A 22,577-nucleotide genomic window follows, 5' to 3' on the forward strand; every position below is an offset into this window, starting at 1 on the left:
TTAGTACGCAAATATCAGGCTTCATTGTTACTGAAGACTAATATTAAAACTGCTTAAGAAAGCTACATTTAATTTTGGATACATAAATAATAATCAACTTGATGTTTCATGCGACGATAGCAAAAATATCGCTCTAAACACATAAACAAATTTCTAAAAAATGATACATTTATGATGGAGGAAAAATCAGGTCTCTTAAAATTTCCTTTTAAGGGATAACGTAGATACAGCACAAGTTCTCAGTGTGGTGGGACGCAGCGTTGTGGAGAATGTGGCGACGTACGCCACGTCTGGCAGTCTGCTGGAGTACGGTGTCTGCACTGTCCGGGACACAGAGGTTCAACCGACACGAAAGGCCCCGTATTTAGGGGAGAAGCAGACATTAACACACTGCGGCAGTGAGCGACGTTCCGCTGCAAGCGGCAGACTGGCTAGTGGCTAGTGTCGGCGTGGCAATCAGTAACAGACCCGAGGCCACTGCCAGAGAAGCCACGAACTATTCCCGCGCCTGCCGGCGGCGAGTGACCCTATGCAGGACACAGAGTGTGCCGAGTGCGCGGAATGCTGCCGACGTTTCAGCTTAAGGCCTAATGTGCAACGGAAGCGCAAACTTGCGACAAAGTGTCGTTCGATTATGCGCTGCAATGTGCGAGTAAAAGAAATGCGTAAGAACGGCGGCTCCCTTGCAGGGAGCGTACCGTTGTAGCCCGCAGTCGCGCGACCGCGCACAGGCTTCAGTCCAGTTGGAATTTTGGCAGCCAGTGGTGCGACGCCTCGAAAGTCTGCGAGATGTTAATCAGGCCGGTGCAAGCGCTAAGATACTTGGGCGACCAGAGGACGCCTCAGGACAACACGAGGAATCAGAATGAGGTTTTCACTCTGCAGCGGAGTGTGCGCTGATATGAAACTTTCCTGCTAGATTTGTAGGAGAGCTTCTGTAAAGTTTGGAAAGTAGGAGACGAGGTACTGGCGGAAGTAAAGCTGTGAGGACGGGGCGTGAGTCGTGCTTCGGTAGCTCAGTTGGTAGAGCACTTGCCCGCGAAAGGCAAAGGTCCCGAGTTCGAGTCTCGGTCCAGTACACAGTTTTAATCTACCAGGAAAGTTTCATATCAGCGGACACTCCACTGCAGAGTGGAAACCTCATTCTGGAAACATCCCCCAGGCTGTGGCTAAGCCATGTCTCCGCAATATCCTTTCTTTCAGGAGTGCTAGTTCTGCAAGGTTCGCAGGAGAGCTTCTGTAAAATTTGGAAGGTAGGAGGCGAGGTACTGGCGGAAATAAAGCTGTGAGGACGGGGCGTGAGTCGTGCTTGGGTAGCTCAGTTGGTTGAGCACCTGCCCGCGAAAGGCAAAGGTCCCGAGTTCGAGTCTCGGTCCAGTACACAGTTTTAATCTACCAGGAAAGTTTCATATCAGCGCACACTCCACTGCAGAGTGGAAACCTCATTCTGGAAACATCCCCCAGGCTGTGGCTAAGCCATGTCTCCGCAATATCCTTTCTTTCAGGAGTGCTAGTTCTGCAAGGTTCGCAGGAGAGCTTCTGTAAAGTTTGGACGGTAGGAGACGAGGTACTGGCAGAAGTAAAGCTGTGAGTACCGGGCGTGAGTCGTGCTTCGATAGCTCAGTTGGTAGAGCACTTGTCCGCGAAAGGCAAAGGTCCCGAGTTCGAGTCTCGGTCGAGCACACAGTTTTAATCTGCCAGGAAGTTTCATATCAGCGCACACTCCGCTGCAGAGTAAAAATCTCATTCTGGAAACATCCCCCAAGCTGTGGCTAAACCATGTCTCCGCAATATCCTTTCTTTCAGGAGTGCTAGTTCTGCAAGGTTCGCAGGAGAGCTTCTGTAAAGTTTGGAAGGTAGGAGGCGAGGTACTGGCGGAAATAAAGCTGTGAGGACGGGGCGGGAGTCGTGCTTGGGTAGCTCAGTTGGTTGAGCACCTGCCCGCGAAAGGCAAAGGTCCCGAGTTCGAGTGTCGGTCCAGTGCACAGTTTCAATCTACCAGGAAAGTTTCAACACGAGGAATGTTAATTTCAAGTTGTGGGACGAGATAGCAATGGAATTACAAGGGACAGCTAATTTTCGTTTTCTGTCACGTGTTTAGTGAGCAACGGAGATAGTACTGAAATTGTGCTTTTTCCCTAGTTTGCCCTGAACTCTTAAATCCGTTTCGTTTTATACACTGTCTGACAAAAAGAAAGTGAAGAACCCACAGGGAGACGGGGAAACTCCACCGGCTGAGGGCAGCGGTGCCTTTTGTTATGTCTGTGATTGCACTGTGAAGTCAGAACTTGGCACTGCAGGCCTCCTTACCAGTACGACGATTCAGCCTCTCTGGCCTGGACTGGAGCAGAGCCGTACGTGCTGCGTCGGGTCAGACCTGAGGTGTACGCTGGCCTCGGTAGCGTCCCAGCATCACGCGCGCACGTCACAGAGACGCGTGCCGTGTGTGGGCGAGCGACGTCCACTGGACGAACGGCAGCGACGCGCTGTCGCACGGGAGGCAGGGCGGTACATCGGCGCGGAGGCCGTCCACGACCTTCCCTCCAGCACTTCCGCCCCAGTCCCTGACGATCGTCGTCAGAGAACGTGCGCAACCGCAATTCGTTCCTCAATACAGTGCGACGCTCGCCGCCGTGTGGTGTTCATCCGTGCCGCACCACACCCTCCACTGCCGCCCTCCATACGTTTCCTTGCGTTGCGACACCGGTCCACTGACACAGCTGACCGCCCCTCAGACCTCGATGTCGCACTATCGGACGAGCTGGCCAAACGCAGACCCTTCCACACTCTTGTCAGGTGCCGATAGCGCTGACTCGCATCAGTACGTGCCGTCCCTTGTGATCTTCTCACTGATCTCTCAACATCTGACGCCGTTCCTACCCCAGTCCTGGAAACGACGCTAATGCACTCTGGTGGCCGTTGGGGTCTGACTCAGAAAATTGTTTTGCTGTTTGGGGAGCAAAATAACGGATGATGGTCGAAGCAGAGAGGATATAAAATGTAGACTGGCAATGGCAAGGAAAGCGTTTATAAAGAAGAGAAATTTGTTAACATCGAGTATAGATTTAAGCGTCAGAAAGTCGTTTCTGAAAGTATTTGTAAGGAGTGTAGTCATGTATGGAAGTGAAACGTGGACGATAAATAGTTTGGACAAGAAGAGAATAGAAGGTTTCGAAATGTGGTGCTACAGAAGGATGCTGAAGATTAGATGGGTAGATCACATAACTAATGACGAGGTATTGAATAGAATTGGGGAGGAGTTTGTGGCACAACTTGACTAGAAGAAGGGATCGGTTGGTAGGACATGTTCTGAGGCATCAAGGGATCACCAATTTAGTATTGGAAGTCAGCGTGGAGGGAGACCAAGAGATGAATATACTAAGCAGATTCAGAAGTATGTAGGTTGCAGTAGGTACCGGGAGATGAAGAGGCTTGCACAGGATAGAGTAGCATGGAGAGCTGCATCAAACCAGTCTCAGGACTGAAAACCACAACAACAACGATTCACACACCCGACGATAGTGCGTGCGTGTAAGAAATAACATCGACATCCCACTATGTCGTGTGTGCGCCATTTTTTTCTTGTAGAGCAGTGTAATTAAAGAATCAGTATTTCGGTAACGTTTCTCGCTGATTTTAGGGGGCAGGTGTAGTCTGACAAGTTGTCATTCCCTTTTCTGAGGCTCTCCCAAGTAAGAAGTAACTGAGGCAGGAGTTGGGACGTCCTAGTGCAATAGGACAAACGTGAGAACCAGTAAGCCAGTTACATTCTTAGACCACATCTGTAGGACTCGACAAGTTTATGTTAAATCTGATTTGCTTCCACACCATAACATACAAGAGAAACTTTGTAATGAGACAAGTGAGTTATTAGAAGATACATTTACATAATCAATCTACCTCGGTAATTTTATTTAATGAGAGAATTAACGCTCTTGTGGAACCATTTATAATGTCCTTTGCAGTGTTCCAACACAGTATTTTATTTCACGTAAGATATTATTCGTAGCCACTGTTGCCTCCATATTTTGTTTCTTCGTCTAGGAAGCCGAGGCGTGTCCAATGTATATATAAAAAGTAAAATGTAGAAAGACACGACAACACTGGCCAAAAGGCCAAGTGCATCGATTCAGATCGAAAGGCGTCGTGGGCAAAGAACGCGGAATTGTGGCGCCATGACGTGCCATAAAAGACTGAGCCGTGCAACTGCCCGTCACGTCTTCCCGCATTCTGCGGGACGGGAGGGCGCCGCGCCTGCAGCTGCCTGCTGCCTGCTGCCTGCCCCATCAGACATAGGCGACTGGGAGCGGCGGGCAGGGGTGGCACGCGGGCCGGCGACGAGGGCGCGGCTCCCACCCGCAACCAGCCAGACGTCTCGTCCACTTCCTCAAATTCCTTCCCGCCGCAGTACCACACATTACCGGACAATGAGCATCTGAGACAATTCGTCATTCACCTCTATCACACATTAATGTTAATACACTGAAGTGCGAAAGAAACTGGTATAGCCACGCGTATTCAAATACAGATATGTTAACAGGCAGAATACGGCGCTGCGGTCGGTCGGCAACGCCTACATAAGACAACAACTGTCTGGCACAGTTGTTAGATGGGTAAGTGCGGCTACGATGGCAGGCTATCACAATTTAAGTGAGTTTTAACGTGGTGTTATAGTCGGCGCACCAGCAACGGGACACAGCATCTCTGACGTAGCGATAAAGTGTGGATTTTCGCATAGGATCATTTCACGAGTATACCGTGAATATCATAAATCCGGTAAAACATCAAATCTCCGACATCGCTGCGGCCGGAAAAAGATCCCGCAAGAACAGGGCCAACGACGACTAAAGAGAATCCTTCAACGTGACAGAAGTGCAACCCTTCCACAAATTGCTGCAGATTTCAATGCTGGGCCATCAACAAGTGTCAGCGTGTGAACCATTCAACGAAACATCATCGATATGGACTTCCGGAGCCGAAGGCCCACTCGTGTAGCCTTGATGACTGCACGACACAAAGCTCTACGCCTCGCCTCGGCCCGTCAACACTGCTCATGACTGGAAACTTGTTGCCTGGTCGGACGAGTATCGTTTCAAATTATATCGAGCCGATGGACGTGTACGGGTATGGGGACAACCACATGGCTCTGAGCAGTATCGGACTTAACATCTGAGATTATCAGTGCCCTAGAACGTAGAACTACTTAAACCTAAGGACATTACACACATCCATGCCCGAGGCAGGATTCGAACCTGCAACCGTAGCGGTTGCGCGGTTCCAGACTGAGCCGCCTACAAGTGCTCGGCCACTCCGGCCGGCCCAACCACATGAATCCATGGACGCTGCATCTCAGCAGGGAAGTGTTCAAGTTGGTGGACATTCTGTAATAGTCCGGGGCGTGTGCCGTTCGAGTGATATCGGTCTCCAGATACGTCTAGGTTACGGCTCTGAGAAGTGTCACGTACATAACCATTCTGTCTGATCAACTGCATCCATTCATGTCCACTGTGCATTCCGACGGACCTCGGCAATTCCACAAGGACAATGCGACACCCGGAGCGTCCAGAATTGCTACAGAGTGGCTCTAGGAACACTCTTCTGCGTTTAAACACTTCCGCTGCCCACCAGAGATGTGAACATTATTGAGTATATGTGGGATGTCTTGCAAGGTGCTGTTCAGTAGAGATCTCCACTTCCTCGTACTATGACGGATATATGGACAGCCCTGCAGGATTCATGGTGTCAGTTCCCGCCAGCGCTACTTAAGATATTAACCGAGTTCATGCCACATCGTGTTGTGTCACTCCTGCGTGTTTGCGGGGGCCCTACACAATATTAGGCACGTGTACCAGTTTCTTTGTATCTTCAGTTTAGTTCGACGTGTTAGCCCGACGCTGCACCTTACATTTTACGTATCTGATACGGGTATAGAGGAATTCACTCTGACATCTCTCGCAGCGTCCTCCGTTCGTAAAGTTTGAAACTACTGAGCGAATACTACAATGGATTTCGCGCTCACTGAGATCAAATAAAGAGAGTTTACTTCGCACTCTTAGAAAACAAGATATTCCAGTCTGAATTCTTGCAGAGACTTCGGTACACCCGATTCACCATATTTCGATTTCGGGTTACCATCTGTTGCGAAGGAATCGCGATGATGCCTGTGAGGTTACTGCTATACTGATTCAGCATCGACCGAATACACGTGCCTGGATTCAGGTACCAGCGCGGAGACTGCTGAGGCAGTACGAGTACATTTAATGGCTTCCGAACGTGACATAGCACCGGAGAGAACCCGTGAGCAATCGCCCGATTTGATCGACGATATCGAGCACCCACAGATAATAATGCGTGACTTCAATGCGCATCGTGCGGTTTGGGGCCGACGTGTACTGACACACACAAGACTACTAGAAGAGGTAAATGAAGAGGACGACATTGCTGCTCGCGTCGGTCGAGATCCAACGACTGTTAGCAGAATATGGAATCGGTGGGTTCAGCAGGGTAATACGGAACGCCGTAATGGATCACAACGGCCTCGTATCACTAGCAGTCGAGATGACACGCATCTTATCCGCATAGCTGTAACGGATCGTGCAGCCACGTCTCGATTCCTGATTCAACAGACGGGGACGTTTGCAAGACAACAACCATCTGTACGGACAGTTCGACGACGTTTGCAGCAGCATGGACTATCAGGTCGGAGACCATGGCTGCGGTTGCCCTTGACGCTGCATCACAGACAGGAGCGCCTGCGATGGTGTAGTCAACGACGAACCTGGGTACGCGCATGGCAAAACGTCATTTTTTCGGATGAATTCAGATTCTATTTACAGCATCATAATGGTCGCATCCGTGTTTGGCGACATCGAGGTGAACGCACATTGGAAGCATGTATTCGTCATCGCCATACTGGCGTATCACCCGGCATGATGGTATGGGGTGCCATTGGTTACACGTCTCGGTCACCTCTTGTTCGCACTGACGGCACTTTGAACAGTGGACGTTACATTTCAGATGTGTTACGACCAGTGGCTCTACCCTTCATTCGATCCCTGCGAAACCCTACGTTTCAGCAGGATAATGCACGACCGCATGTTGCAGGCCCTGTAGGGACCTTTCTGGATACAGGAAATGTTCGACTGCTGCCCTGGCCAGCACATTCTCCAGATCTCTCACCAACTGATAACGTCTGGTCAACGGTGGCCGAGAAACTGACTCGTGACAATACGCCGGTCACTACAATTGATGAATTGTGGTATCGTGTTGAAACTGCATGGGCAGCTTGTCCTGTACACGCCATCCAAGCTCTGTTTGACTCAATGCCCAGGCGTATCAAGGCCGTTTATTACGGCCAGTGGTGGTTGTTCTGGGTACTGATTTCTCAGGATCTATGCACCCAAACCGTGAAAATGTAATCACATGTGAGTTTTAGTGTAATATGTTTGTCCAATGAATACCCGTTTATGATCTGCATTTCTTCTTGGTGTAGCAATTTTAATGGCCGGTAGTCTAACAGTAAAAAAGGCAGCTCGGAAGCATACAGAACGAGAATACGTAGGAACTGAACCACTACGTCGGATGTGACAACTCTTGCGAACACTGAGCCAGCTGAGTTGAGTGCGGCGACACGGAGCCGACACCACCGCGACCAAACGCCGCGCCCCGCCCCATCCCGTCCGGGCAGCACACGTTCGCCAGTTTGGTGGGAAGCAGACCGTAACGCTGCCGTTCCCAAAGACGGGGAGCGTTGTGGATTTGAGGCGGCGCCCAGCACTCGAACTTCACATGCACTTCAGTCGTGCACGGGAGACTGCGAAGCGCATATTGGAAGGAAACGAGAGGGCGAACTGGAAAATACTTTGTGTTACTTTCAACAAAGCCACTACAGTGACCTCAGTCTGGAACAAGATGTATCGTATCCAATATATCTGATACACTCTTTACGTGCACGACACAATTTTTTGACTGCAGTTTTACGTTATACCACACCGGATTCAGCGGAACACAATTTGGAAGACGTCCAACTGGAAAATGACCTACGTCATATTCTCAATGAACGATTCTCTGAAAAGGATCTCCATTGTCCACTGGCACGAAATACGAATACTACTCCAGGACCCGGCAACATATCGCACACTGCGATTAGGCTCCTTCCCGAGGTGGGGAAAACAATTATAGCTCAAAATCTATGACGCAGTGTGGTTCACTCATATCGATATCCCGGAGCTGAAAACCGGCACACTGCCTCTATTTACAAGAGTCCGAAGCTGCCAGGAGCAGGCATTCCGCGTAGAAGAATAACACTGCTGTCATGCTTTCAGAACCAAGGATTATACGCAGACTAGAAAGGTGCGCAGAAAATGAGAATTTTCTCCGAACTGGCGATACGGGTTTAGAAAAGGCGGAAATAGCTCAGTTGCCGACGTCGGTCTGGTTATGGACGTGCACGTTTCAGCTGCCGAAAGCAAGTACTGCGTGTGCTGGCTGCTTATACGCAACTCAGCAAAGCCGATGACCGCCTCCTGCTCCTACCACTAGCGCAACACTTAAATGAGTTGGGCGCGCCATACGCTTATCCGTGACGTCTACTGAGCCACAGAGCACTAATTGCAAGTGGAGATAAGGGCTGCATAGGTCCGCGATACACGAGCAAAGGTTTGACTCCAGGTTCGATTTTATCGTCACTACATTTTAAGCTTTACAAGACTATGTTAAGATAATACAATACGGAGGCGATCTATGTTTCTATACTTCCTCTCGATATGAGAAAGTTTCAGGGGTGGTTGCATCGGAATTGCTTAGAAACATTGCCAGCCATATTCGCGACCTGCCTTCTCACGCGACGTAGATGGCGAAACCCAAGAACGATGTTACTCGGTCCTTTCCGTATCCCTGTCTAAGCTGTCATACATCTTGGCCTCTATATTGACCCGAAGCTCAACTGGTCCACAAACGTGAAGCACATTAGACAACAGAAACGGCTCTTAATATTATACACTGAATCACGCGAGGTTGGCGGGGGTGTCGCCCCGAGAGTACCGCATGTATTGCTCTGTATCGTGAACGGACTACGGTCGACTTTGCTACGGCTCGGTCACTGACTCTCCGCTATAAACGTCTGACAGATGCGACCTTAAAGCGACCGGGCACTGCCTGGGTGCTCTGCCGTCAGTCCCTACAACTGCTCTTCTTGTCGAAGCTAATAAGCCTCCGTTTAAATTCAGTAGACAGTGCATAGGCTCCAAAAATCTATTCAAACGTGCACCGTTTTGGAAGGAACCTTTGTTTTCGAGGTTTCCCGTGTTGACTGAGAAATGCTTGATTACTAGATACTTTTCAAAAGGAAACTTCCATCATTAGCGTATGTATTTTATGATGTTTCACCTCTGTTGCCGTGTTACAAGAGTTCCACCCATTGCTCTTCCACGATAGAATAGAGAAATACGACAAGAGATTCAGATGTTCGCACAGATAAATCACATTTGGTGCGTAATACGAGCTGGCAGCTGCCATGTGGGTAATTGGGTACCGTGGTATCAGGATCAATGAAATTGTCGACGCTGACGCTAAGACTCCCATCTAACATGGGAAAAAGATGTTCCTTATACAGACCATTTGCAGGTCGTCCGGCGGCATATCAGAACCTTGTGCAACGATAACTGGCGGCTATCGTCCCAGCAAACGGGAACCCGTTACGCAGCCACGCCACCAAACATGCCACAATGACCGTGGTAGTCGGTTGGTAAGCAGCACAGAATGTTTCTCGTCGTCCTGTGTCGCCTCTGCTTTAACCACGGACGGTTCTGACTGCACATGCCATCATCTACAGCTGACTGACTCATCACGGCGCCGGCCGATGTGGCCGAGTGGTTCTAGGCGCTTCAGTCCGGAACCGCGCTGCTGCTACGGTCGCAGGTTCGAATCCTGCCTCGGGCCTGGATGTGTGTTATGTCCTTAGGTTAGTTAGGTTGAAGTAGTTCTCTAAGTCTATGGGACAGATGACCTCAGCAGTTAATTCCCATAGTGATCAGAGCCATTTGAACCATATGCTCATCATGCCTTTGTGGTTTAGGCGAAGAGGAGGAGGACACCGAGCACATAATTTTCGGCTGCCCACTGCGCCAGCATGCGACAACCAATTTTTGCAGCGCTCCGACAGAAAAAACATCTCAACACTAACAAATAATTGATGTATAGTAATGAAATCTGAGGAAAGTATTTTTCTAGGAAACACATTTAATTGATTGACACTCCAAGATCACAGGTTAACTTAAGTGTGAGATACGCCATTGGAAATTTGAAATGCTGGCAGTAACAACGGGTTTAGCAGCCAGAATGTTGAATGCAAGCATACGAACGTGCATGTATTATCATGTACAGGTGCCCGATGTCAGTTCGTGGGATAGAATTGCGTGCCTGTTCTGCTGTTTCGCATGACGCTGGAGTCGCCGTCCGAAGATGTCCGATCTGTGCGCGATTGGAGACAGATCTGGTTATCGTGCCGGCCAAAATACTGACACTCTTTAGACCGTGTTGGGTTACAACTGCGGTATATGGGCGAGCGTTACCCCCTTGGAAAACACCCCCTGGAAGCTGTTCATGAATGGCAGCACAACAGGTCGAATCACACATTTTCAGTCAGCATGCATGGGATAACGACGACAGCGCTCCAGCTGTCAGAATAAATCGCACCCCGGACCATAACTCCAGATGTAGGTCCAGTGCGCCTAGAACGCAGACAGGTTGGCTGCAGCTCCTCAACTGACCTCCTAACCAACACACGGCCATCAGTGGCCCCGAGGCCAGAGGCAGAACCAGATTTCCTCGGAGAACACAACGGACATCTACCCTGCCCTTCAATTAGCTCTCGCTTGACATCACTCAAGTCCCAAATCGTGGTGGTTTGGAGTCGGTGAAATGCATGCTACATCTGTCTCGAAGCTATCCTAGAAGTAACCTGTTTGTAACAGAATGAGATTTCCACTCTGCAGCGGAGTGTGCGCTGATATTAAACTTCCTGGCAGATTAAAACTGTGTGCCGGACCGAGACTCGAACTCGGGACCTTTGCCTTTCGCGGGCAAGTGCTCTACCATCTGAGCTACCGAAGCACAACTCACGCCCGGTCCACGAGTGCAATCTCATTCTGGAAACATCCCCCAGGCTGTGGCTAAGCCATGTTTCCGCAATATCCTTTCTTTCAGGAGTGCTAGTTCTGCATGGTTCGCAGGAGAGCTTCTGTAAAGTTTGGAAGGTAGCAGACGAGATACTGGCAGAAGTAAAGCTGTGAGGACCGGGCGTGAGTCGTGCTTCGGTAGCTCAGATGGTAGAGCACTTGCCCGCGAAAGGCAAAGGTCCCGAGTTCGAGTCTCGGTCGGGCACACAGTTTTAATCTACCAGGAACTTTCATTTTGTAACAGATCGTTGTGTCACTGTGCAGCCATCTGCTGCTCAAATTGCTGCTGTCCTCTACCTACACTGCTCTAAATTACATCATATGGGATGCATTCGCTGAACTAAACATTTTACTAAAAATACTTTGGTGACCAAATGTTAATGAAACGTCGTTTCATGCAGTATGTATGCGCGTAATGACAGTGTTACTAGCTACATGCACTACACGCTGTCGACTTATTTGACATTGCGATGCAATTTCGTGAGCACGTCAATGAAATAAACAATTTACTAACAATGATTTGTTAACCACCAAAATCACATAACGTTAATTTTGTCTTTAAAAAAGCTTTATCTTTTATTTAAGCATGTGTCCTAATTGTTGACTATGTACTGAGACGCACAGTTGCAGTCATCGTTCTAAAGAACGAAGAGCAGATGTAATTACAGTGGATGATGTGGTGGAGCATCAACTGGCGATTCGGCTACACAAGTTGTCTGCGTAGTTGGTGTTTCTTCACAGACTGCATCTTTGAGACCTCCCCAAAGAAAGAAATCGGGAGAACCGTCAAATCGAGGTCCTCGCAGGGCATTTGACAGCAGATTTTCGTCCTCTCTATCGTCCAGGAAAGTATTTACTCAGTATTTAAGTTGCAAAAGGGGACGAGTGAGCTGGACTACCGTCGTGTTGCAGCCACATACACTGTCGAATACCCAGAGGTACCTCTTCTAGAAGAACCAGCAAAATGTTCGTCAGAAAGCGTACGTGTGAACGGCATTTAGAGCGCCTGAGATGAAGTAAGCTCCCAGAATGTAATTTCCTGTGATGCCACACCATACGTTTACGCTCCACGGCCGTTGATGTTGCACCTGACGAAGCCAGTACGGATTTTCGGCTGCCCAGTAGTACATATTATGCGAATTTACATTAGCGCGGTTAGTAAACGTTACTTCCTCGGTAAAGAGCTCATGTTGGAGAAACTGACGGTCGTCTCTCAGTTGCTGAAGAGCAAACGTAGAACATTCTGTGCGACGTTCAAGATCGCGGCCGTCGAGTGCCGGATGTAGAGACAGACGACAGGGATGGGAATTACGTCGATGCAGGATGCGAATCACACTCGTCTGCCTAATTCCACATTCCTTGGCAGTATGTCTCGTACCACTGTGCGGATTCATTAGCGTCATAGCCACAACAGCTTCTTCGTGTTCTCTGCCAGCTGCAGCCTTCTTCCTCGCCCTCTTTTCGATGTTCAAGCAACCTGTCGCACTAGCGTCTTATAGTTCGTGCAACTAACTGCCTGGCCCATCGGACGTTGGCGGTCCAGGTGGACAGCCCTGCATGAGAGCCCTGGTTGGCGGCATCTGCACCGATAATGCCGACTCCGGCCTCCGTGATCTCACATTCTAGCACATTTCTCGAATTTTTTACGACAGTTTCAAAGTCCACATTAACAAATACTTTATCACTGTAATTTTCTTCTGAAAAGCTGTCAAATGCAGTTATAAAAACTATACGGTTCCATTAAAACAAACGTACTTGCTTTAATATCTCCTTTGATACAAGCGCTAAGGGAAGTACGTGCCCTTCGATGCTCTAAAATTTGCCGAAAACAGTTTTTCGATGTGCATAACCATTCATGAAATAAAAGGGGTGTTACATCTTATGTGACTGTATATTGTGTGTGTTTGCTTATGTCACTTAATTTGCAGCTTATAATGAATCAAAGGGTACCTTTGTGGATAGCCGGCCGGAGTGGCCGAGCGGTTCTAGGCGCGTCAGTCTGGAACCGCGCGACCGCTATGGTCGCAGGTTCGAATCCTGCCTCGGGCATGGATGTGTGAGATGTCCTTAGGTTAGTTAGGTTTAAGTACTTCTAAGTTCTAGGGGACTGATGACCACAGCAGTTAAGTCCCATAGTGCTCAGAGCCATTTGAACCATCAAAAAGTCGGTATAAACTTGAAAACTGAATAAATTACGGATTGATACACATGCTTGGGATGACATGGGGTTTTGTTAGAACCAATAAAATACAAACGTTCAAAAAATGTCCGACACATGGCGCTTCATCTGATCAGAATAGCAATGATTAGCATAACAAAGTAAGACAAAGCAGATATTCTTTACAGGAAATGCTCAATATGTCCACCATCATTCCTCAACAATAGCTGTAGTCGAGGAATAATGTTGTGAACAGCACTGTAAAGCATGTCCGGTGTTACGGTGAGGCATTGGCGTCGGATGTTGTCTTTCAGCATCCCTAGAGATGTCGGTCGATCACGACGCACTTGCGACTTCAGGTAATCCCAAAGCCAATAATCACACGGACTGAGGTCTGGGGACCTGGGAGGCCAAGCATGATGAAAGTGGCGGCTGAGCACAGGATCATCACCAAACGACGCGCGCAAGAGATCTTTCACGCGTCTAGCAATACTTTTGTTTGTTTTTTGGTTCTAATAAAACCCCATGTCATTCCAAGCATGTGTGTCAATTTTTACCTCTCTATCTACATTATTCCGTGGTTTATTAAGTTTTCAAATTTATACTGACTTTTTGATCACCCGGTACAAGCTAAAACTCATTAATAGAAACAGGTTGTTAGTAAAACACCCTTATTTGCAGACATTGGTACCGAGTTCTTCATTCATTAAATTTAATATTTAGAAACTATCAAGCACGTTTTGATACTACATTCCTGTAACCGTGTAATATTACATTTACTTTTATCTGTTACATGAAAAGAGGTTTCTAAATATCTGAATACACAGCAATTACTGTTCGATACAATATCAAACACTTTACATGAAATATTGTAAACAGTTGCGTGAACAGGTTAACCAAGCACAAGGTGAACGGTGCCGAGCGGCCGGCCCACCCTCGTGACGTAAGCGCCGCGCCCGCCACAGTCGTGGGTGCCGACGCTCGCCGCTCCCGGCCGTAGCGCCGTCATGGCGCGATGCCACACCCAGTTCTGTCCTAGCGCGTACGATTGTTTTGTACCAAAAAGTGAACGTGAGTAGCGATAGGGTTCGGTCATAGTTGTGGGCGGGCAATAGCGTGTAGTACAGTACTCAGCATACAACCAATGTTAATCACGCCACCAAAATCACGGCATGTACTTTGCCACACCAAAATAATTGTTGCAAAAGGAACCGATAATTACTATTGTCGATTGGTTAATTGATCTGAGGTAAGGGACCAAACAGCGAGGTCATCGGCCCCATCGGATTAGGGAAGTATGGGGAAGGAAGCCAGACGTGCTTTTCAAAGGAACCACCCAGTCATTTGCCTGAAGCGATTTAGGGAAATCACGGAAAACCTAAATCAGGACGGCTGAATGTAGGATTGAACCGCCGTCCACCACTGCCTCACCTCACTCGATACTGTTGTAAAGTCAATACCACAAAAATGTATGCACGACTACTTGCAACCAACTTTGGAATGACGACATTTACCAGTTTGTTGACTACTACGGATGGGCAACAGATAGTAAACTACTCAGTGAAGATTTCAGCCCTGACAATGATAAAATTCGTTAATGATTGAATCTTAAATGCAATTCACTGTAATATAAAAACCTGCTAAGCATTGAAGACGCTTAGCCACTGTGTGGAAAATTTTAAAGTGTACAACTGTTAGATATAAACTTGACACAATTTGCTGATATTACTTTGAAGGCAATTTTCGCTAACTACTCAGATGTGGTCTTGTATGCAACAGATAACTATCACTTTAGTCTACACTTCATAGCTTTGAGAGAAAAGATCATCACACGCAAAAATCTCCCGTAAAACGCTGTGTGTAGCTTCAATATCCACCACAGTAGTTACTTTCCTTAATGCAAGAACATTTACGGTACCTTTCGTTGTCGTCTTACGCGACACATCGTTCTGTTCATGCACTATACTCTATTTGTTTTAACTGGTAAATATCATTCACTTATCTTACGTTTTCTTTCCACGTAGTTGCGCGTTTTGTGGCGCCATGTCACGGATTGCGCGGTCCCTCCCGCCGGAGGGTCGAGTCCTCCCTCGGACATGGGTGTGTGTGTCGTTCTTAGCATAACTTAGTTTAAGTTGTGTGTAAGTCTAGGAACCGATGACCTCAGCAGTTCCTTAGGAATTCACACACATTTCGTTTCATGTAATCATCGTAAATAATCAATGCTATAACTCACATTCAACCAGCTATTTTAGCCGAGAAGTATCCTGCTACAATTATACAGTTTAGGAAAGTCGTTTGCCTTGTATAAAACCCAGAAAAATATATTATTTAACTTTTACATTTCTTCAGAGGCCATGGCTTTCATAAGATGGATTCCTACTCCACAGTACATGCTACAAACTAGTCTTTTACTTGGTTGCTGAGCATAGTTTATCAGCCCGAACAAGAGATGCAGCAAATAGTAATGGTTCGACAATTGTATTTATTGTTACGATTCTTGGCCAGCATAAGGGTTCTCGTAGTTGCGTAGTACGTAGAGCAAGCCAGTACACACTATTGCCAAATTGGCAATTAAATATAGCCGCTTCTTCTTACTGGGATTTCTGTTGCTCAAAATGCACTGTAGTGTTGTCGGTAGCTATTTTTAAGTCGTTCATCCTTGGCTTTCTTCACAAAAGCTCACTTTACCACCAAACAGAATACGTAGTTTTTTTACACATTCACTCTTATAAAGCCGTACTCGAACTGTACAAACACTGTGCTCTTAGACAAAAGCAGCAGTAGCCTCTCTTGCTGCCAGTTAATATGCAGGAGTTCCCCTCATCTTCAAAGTATTTAAGTCACGAACCCATTCATAATTTTTTATGTAGTCACAATACATTTAAAAATAAAAAAAAACTCTTTTACGAAACTTACTTGAAGAGTATCGTTTCCAAATAATCGTCAGCGTTTGGATTGCACTTTTTTCTTTAGGTCGCAGCACCACTGAGCCACGTCTATGCGTTTTGTTTAGTTGTATACTTCGGCCGCTAGATGGCAGATGACTACACTAGGCGCTCAGTGTCGCCTCGCTGCCTGCTGTATTCCAGCATCCTCTGATGCCTGGCGAACGCCCGTGATTAACAAAGTTGCGAGGAAGATTTGTTTGCGTGGCCAGGAACTTGTAGTGATACGTGTATCAAGCGACACGCGCCAGCTCAGGGCTGCCGCCGGCGAGGGCGTCGGTCGGGTCGAACCCCCCCCCCCCCCCCCCACAAGTGCGACTTGGGCTGCTGAAATGATGTCACGGGAGCCGGGCAGGGACGTCCCACGTGTGTGCCACGCGTACCGAGCTCTCCTTTACCGGCAGCCTACAAATACTCACGTGGGGAAGGGAGCGGTGCAGCTCAGCTATGTACGCCGCGGTTGTTCAGTGATGTAGAAACGTTTGTGAGTTCTGTGGTGTCACCGCCAGACACCACACTTGCTAGGTGGTAGCCTTTAAATCGGTCGCGGTCCGTTAGTATACGTCGGACCCGCGTGTCGCCACTATCAATGATTGCAGACCGAGCGCCGCCACACGGCAGGTCTAGCCTAGAGAGACTCCCTAGCAGTCGCCCCAGTTGTACAGCCGACTTAGCTAGCGATGGTTCACTGAATACATACGCTGTCATTTGCAGAAACGACAGTTTAGGATAGCCTTCAGCTACGTCATTTGCTACGACCTAGCAAGGCGCCATATTTTTCAAGACTGTATTCTGAACGGATAATATTGTGACTCATGTACCGTCAGATCGGTTCTAGGCGCTTCAGTCTGGAACCGCGCGACCGCTACGGTCGCAGGATCGAATCCTGCCTCGGGCATGGCTGTGTGTGATGTCCTTAGGTTAGTTAGGTTTAAGTAGTTCTAAGTTCTAGGGGACTGATGACCTCAGATGCTAAGTCCCGTAGTTCTCAGAGCCATTTGAACCATGTACCGTCAAGAGCAACGTTGATCATTAATGGATTGAAGTTAAGTATGAAACTCATTACGTCCGCTTACTGAATTCTAATTCCCTCTCATGTTCCAGACCTCACGTCAGTATAGTTCTTCCCTCTTCACGCCAGCCTGCGTGAGCTAAAACGCGTGCATTTGGGCCTCCTCTAGTAACACGGTGTTGGCTCTTCTGCCAACACAACAATTTGTTTGCCGAGTTGCGTAATATCTGCCCAGACAGTATTGAACACGCAGCAGTCTGCAGAAACGCCATAAACTTCACTCTAGTTGCATGGAAGTACACCTGACGAGAAGTTAACAAATGTGTGTAAAGGCGGCATGGGACAAATTAATAACGCCGCAGAGTGCGTGCGGCGAGCCTTATTTGCCACCCGAGCGGAGGACCTCGCAGAGTGCAGTGTGGGCGGTGGGCGTTGCCGTCCCCTCCTCGCACCCCCCCTCCCCTCCCGCCTTACGCGACGCCGGCTGCTGCAGCCAGCCAGGCAGGCAGGCAGGCAGGCAGTTCTGGCTGTGGTGGAGCGGCGCAGCCACTGCCGCCAAGTTCCGCCCGTCAGATAAGCTGCTGGCCGCATCCTCGTTTTGCAACCGTGTGGAAATCCTCCTGATGCAACGTCCGCCCTTGGGACGCCGCACAGCGCCACAAGAGAACTCTACGGAAGCGTCCGACACCGTCACTGGAAAACACTACACGCCATTCTCCCCAGACGCCATTACTTTTCCCCACGTCTTAGCTGCGGCATTTTTGTACAAAATTTACGCCAATAAGTGCAAAAATAATGTACAGAAGAACAGGAAGAAAAACTGAAGATGTAGTGCATAAAGACACGTGTGTTTCCAGGAAGGTGAAAGATATCAATGAAGAACTCTGACATACGCCGAAGTAAGATTGGGACACTTCCCAGCGTTTTGCGACCAAAACTGAGACTAGGAACAAGTTGCTGACAGTTCTTTCGCGGCTGCGTCTAAAGAGCTGAAACGGGCGGTTAATGAGCACCATGTACGGAGCACTAGTCCGAGTGCTGATACTGGGTCTTCAGGACAGACAAGTTAGACAAGGGTACAAGGCCGGGTTGCAGCGGTTCTTCTACTCTTACCTCGAACGAACAGCAAATGAAGTGAAAGAAAATTTGGACAGAGTAATACCAATGAACAGCGGTAGCAGCGCTGAGATGGCACGGCTGTTGTGGGCGACAGCGCACTCAACACCGAGTTGGACTCGCATTCGGGAGGACGACGGTTCAATCCCGCGTCCGGCCATCCTGATTTAGGTTTTCCGTGATTTCCTTAAATCTCTCCAGGCAAATGCTGGGATGGTTCCTTTCAAAGGGCACGGCCGACTTCCTTCCCCATCCTTCACTAATCCGATGAGACCGATGACCTCGCTGTTTGGTCTCTTCCCCCAAACAACCCAACCCAACACCGAGTGTGGCCCACCGTTTCTGACTGCCCAGAACAGCGAGCAGCGAGTAGTTAGCTGCGTGGCACCCAGTCCCATTTGCAAGACTGGCCTCTCAAAGGCTTCCAGACGCAACAAAAATCTGAATTTAAATATTTCATACTATTATTTACCGAATTTAAACATTCAAAATGCGGTCGTGAACTACCCGTTAAGAAGTATAATGGTTCAAATGGCTCTGAGCGCTATGGGCCTTAACTTCTGAGGTCATCAGTCCCCTAGACCTTAGAACTAATTAAACCTAACTAACCTAAGGACGTCACACACATCCATGCCCGAGGCAGGATTCGAACCTGCGACCGTAGCGGTCGCGCATTTCCAGACTGTAGCGCCTAGAACCGCTCGGCCACCCAAGCCGGCCGTTAAGAAGTATAATGTTATGTTACAGGGTAGCACAAAAGGTCGGGTATTGAAGTTAGAAACTGTGCACGCGTCTCGAACTAGCATAGCTCACGTCTCGCAAATTACACAGACTGTAGTATTTGAGAATGGGCGCACGTATCCATTTACGCCAAATTTTAACCTAATTTCAAACCTTTTCTAAACATTTTTATCGCTCGCATATTGAACGTCAAATATTTGACACGTTAATTCATTCGTAAAGTAATGAGAAGTTGAAAGCTGCTTCGTACATGGGACTTGCTTTCTCGTTTAAATGTATAACTTTCGTAGTAGAATCGAAACATATGTTTCATACTCGTGCTGTTTTAAGTCGTCGAAGACTATGGAACGCTGTGCTCTTTCGAGTCTACTACGACAGCTGTTATGTATGTAAATAACGAATACGTTACGAAGTGAGCACTTCATATCGGCACATAGCGAAAGTGAGGCGGTCGTGTAGAATAAATGACTGAACGTAAGTAGCCGAGGTGGAAAATTGAACTCGCTTTTAAGAATTTTTTTGGCAACAGACCTCTGCTGACATCAAATATTGATGCGGAACAAAAGAAGTAGTCACTGAAAGGATTCGTCTGCAGCATCTGTGCAAGTCAAACGTGGGTTCAAATGGTTCTTTGTCCTTTCTTCATAAGTAATTGTCATTTTAGTCTCTTTTTAGTGCGACAATTTTTCGAAATATTTTTGTCTTTATTTCTCAGTTTGCTAAATCTGTTCTACTCTGAGTGTGGTATTAGCATCAGTGGCATAGACTACTGAGCGTTTTAATATTATATTACCGGCCTGTTCCTTTACGTTTGTATAGACTGAGTCTTTATTGGTTCAAATGGTTCAAATGGCTCTGAGCACTATGGGACTCAACTGCTGAGGTCATTAGTCCCCTAGAACTTAGAACTAGTTAAACCTAACTAACCTAAGGACATCACAAACATCCATGCCCGAGGCAGGATTCGAACCTGCGACCGTAGCGGTCTTGCGTTTCCAGACTGCAGCGCCTTTAACCGCACGGCCACTTCGGCCGGCTTCAAACGTGGGCCTCCGGAAATCCGCGAAAGGAACTGCAAGTATGTGAAATATGGTGCTAGCGAAGCATGTAAAAATTGCTTCGGTAGATGAAGTACAAGATGAAGACGCACTAACCAGAACAGCTGAAGACTCGTAGCAGCAGACGAAAGAGGCCAGTCGGGCAGCTGCCGAGGCGTGCAGCAGGGGCTGGAAACAGCAGCAGAGCCGCCAGGGAGGTAATTCTGCAGCAGGGTAGTAGCAGGCCGTGTAGTTGCAAGAGACAGGAGGAAGAGGAGGGGGACACGCCACCGAGCCAGTCGAAAGGCTGGTGACTCGGGAAGAGAAGCGTGTTGGGGCCGGTTCAGGCTCAGCACTGGTACTCCACACACAAGGCCAGGCGATAGCTAAAGCGTCTGCTGAGCTCCCTCTAGCTGAGAACAGGACATTAGCACCCAGCGAACTACACCTTACACATTTTGGTGAGCTAGATGCAAATATGGCTCAAACAGCATTCTTGAACCGTTCGCAGTGGCGTCGATTTCATTTACAGTTGCATTGCACTAAGTCTTCCAACGAATCTTATATTCGCCTTCTCCAGTACTTCCTACCCGATAAATCCTTTCTACGTACTCGCAACATCAATAGGTCCTGTTCCGATTCCCTGGGATACGGCCGATGTCACTTCCTTCAACAGTGAAGCCTTCACAGTTCAGTATAAGCTACCGGGATCCAAGAGTCACAAACCGAGCGAGGCAATCGCACGCGTGTGAGGTTATTCCGGCCGATCATACGTTGGTTGCTAGCCGGCTATGCGGTACCACGTCGGACGCCTTTCGGAAATCCAGGAATGAGACACCCACCTGCTCACCTGTGTCCGCTGTTTGCGAGACACTGTGCGAGAGTAAGACCAGACGAGTCCCGCTGCAGTGGTTTGCCCCGACTCCGTGCTGTTTCTGTCAGAACAGCTTGTTTCTTCGCAGGTTAGAAGGGCTGCAGGGCGCTGCAGCAGAAGCGTCTCGACTCCGCAGCTGCGAGCATCCGCTCTTCCAGCCTGGAGCGGCCTGCGCTCTGTTCCAGCCACGCGCCACTACCGACAACTCGCAACGCGAGGCATTCTCGACAAATGTCAGGCTAGCAGAGCGCCAGTTAACGCACCCTATCTAACTGCAATTCCGACAGGGCTTTGTTTTTACGATGTTTTTGGCACTCTCGATTGTTTTCCAATATTGGGGGTAATTATACCAAAGTCTATAATTTGTCTGCCTGTGCGGCGGTCAAATGTTGGTGTCGTGGTATCCTTATGCGTGAATACACCGTCCGTCCAAAAAGTTCTGAGACTGGTCTCATTCCTCGCGTATTAAGTGCGATGGCAGCTTCAACGAACAACAGCCGTAAACAACAGCTGTGCATTCGACCAGCCAGTTGTGAGCAAGCACTGTCTGGTTTAAATGACTTGTTAGTTGACATTCAACGCGCTGGAGCTGGTTTGCTCCATCAGAGCACTCAACGTCACGCCGGCACTGTTCGCCGTTTGAAACCTGCCACAACAAATCCTCAGTTTTTTTCCAACTGCTTGTCCGCCATTCTTCCTTGGTGTTTGTAGATCCAGAATTTTGGGTCTGGGTCTTCCGTTTCACATATTGTCAGATGTGATAACCACACCAAAAACAACGCATGCACAACGACGGTAAGAACGTACGCATGTTTCATGCGCAGCACTAGCCAGGCACTACCGGACCCTCGCGCACAAGACGCGATTCGGTGTCACTTGTGCAACTACTGTACTGTCATCACAGGCGTCGGCCCACAGTAGATAAGCTTCCTAAAACACTGCATGAGGCTGAACTTTCTGAAGGCAGCAAATCGTCGTTTCGACTGGTTCTGTACCAGGAGTGGATAAAAACCTGTTATGACAAGTGTTTGTGTGCCGCAGTGGATAAGTTGCAGGTCCGACAAGCACGAGACTGTCGGTTCCTATCTTCACAGCTCATCAAAATCTTTTTTTTGTATCTTTTATTTTTAATCCTTTGTCGCTTCATTTTCTTCTTCGTACTAACTGTTTTATTTGCTTTTATTTTAGCTTCCTAGCATTCTTCTTTTTGTCTGGAACTTCCCTCTGTCAGCTATAACCTAGGACTGGTCATCGGTTGGTATCGCGGCAGCTCTTGTAGCCAGTGTAAAAAATGAAAGCAAGAAATTACAGTTTGCCTTTAGCGCTTTTTTTTTAACTTTACTTTTCTGTCTTGAGCTTGTAGAAGTCAGCTCTAACCGCCGTGAACAAAGCGAGCGGGATTCAGTTGTACTTCCGCAGCTTGTTGACCGCCGTTTTCTCGGATGCATTGCACATCACGAGGTTATCGTTGGGTCACACCCGACGGCACCCGCTTCCAACATTGCTCCGCGTTA

General features: G+C 48.2%; 1 protein-coding gene and 1 non-coding gene across 2 annotated transcripts in view; one reads left to right on the top strand and one right to left on the bottom strand.

The window, feature by feature from the left end:
• The window catches only part of LOC124794759 (unc-112-related protein-like), a 625,792-nt gene that overhangs the window by 268,986 nt on the left and 334,229 nt on the right, over positions 1–22,577 (bottom strand). The gene's annotated exons all lie outside the window — the stretch shown is intronic.
• Trnas-cga lies at positions 1,609–1,683 on the top strand. The gene has a single exon. It is a non-coding gene; the product is annotated as a tRNA-Ser (tRNA).

The sequence above is a fragment of the Schistocerca piceifrons genome, chromosome 4, assembly GCF_021461385.2.
Source record: "Schistocerca piceifrons isolate TAMUIC-IGC-003096 chromosome 4, iqSchPice1.1, whole genome shotgun sequence".
NCBI lineage: Eukaryota > Metazoa > Arthropoda > Insecta > Orthoptera > Acrididae > Schistocerca > Schistocerca piceifrons.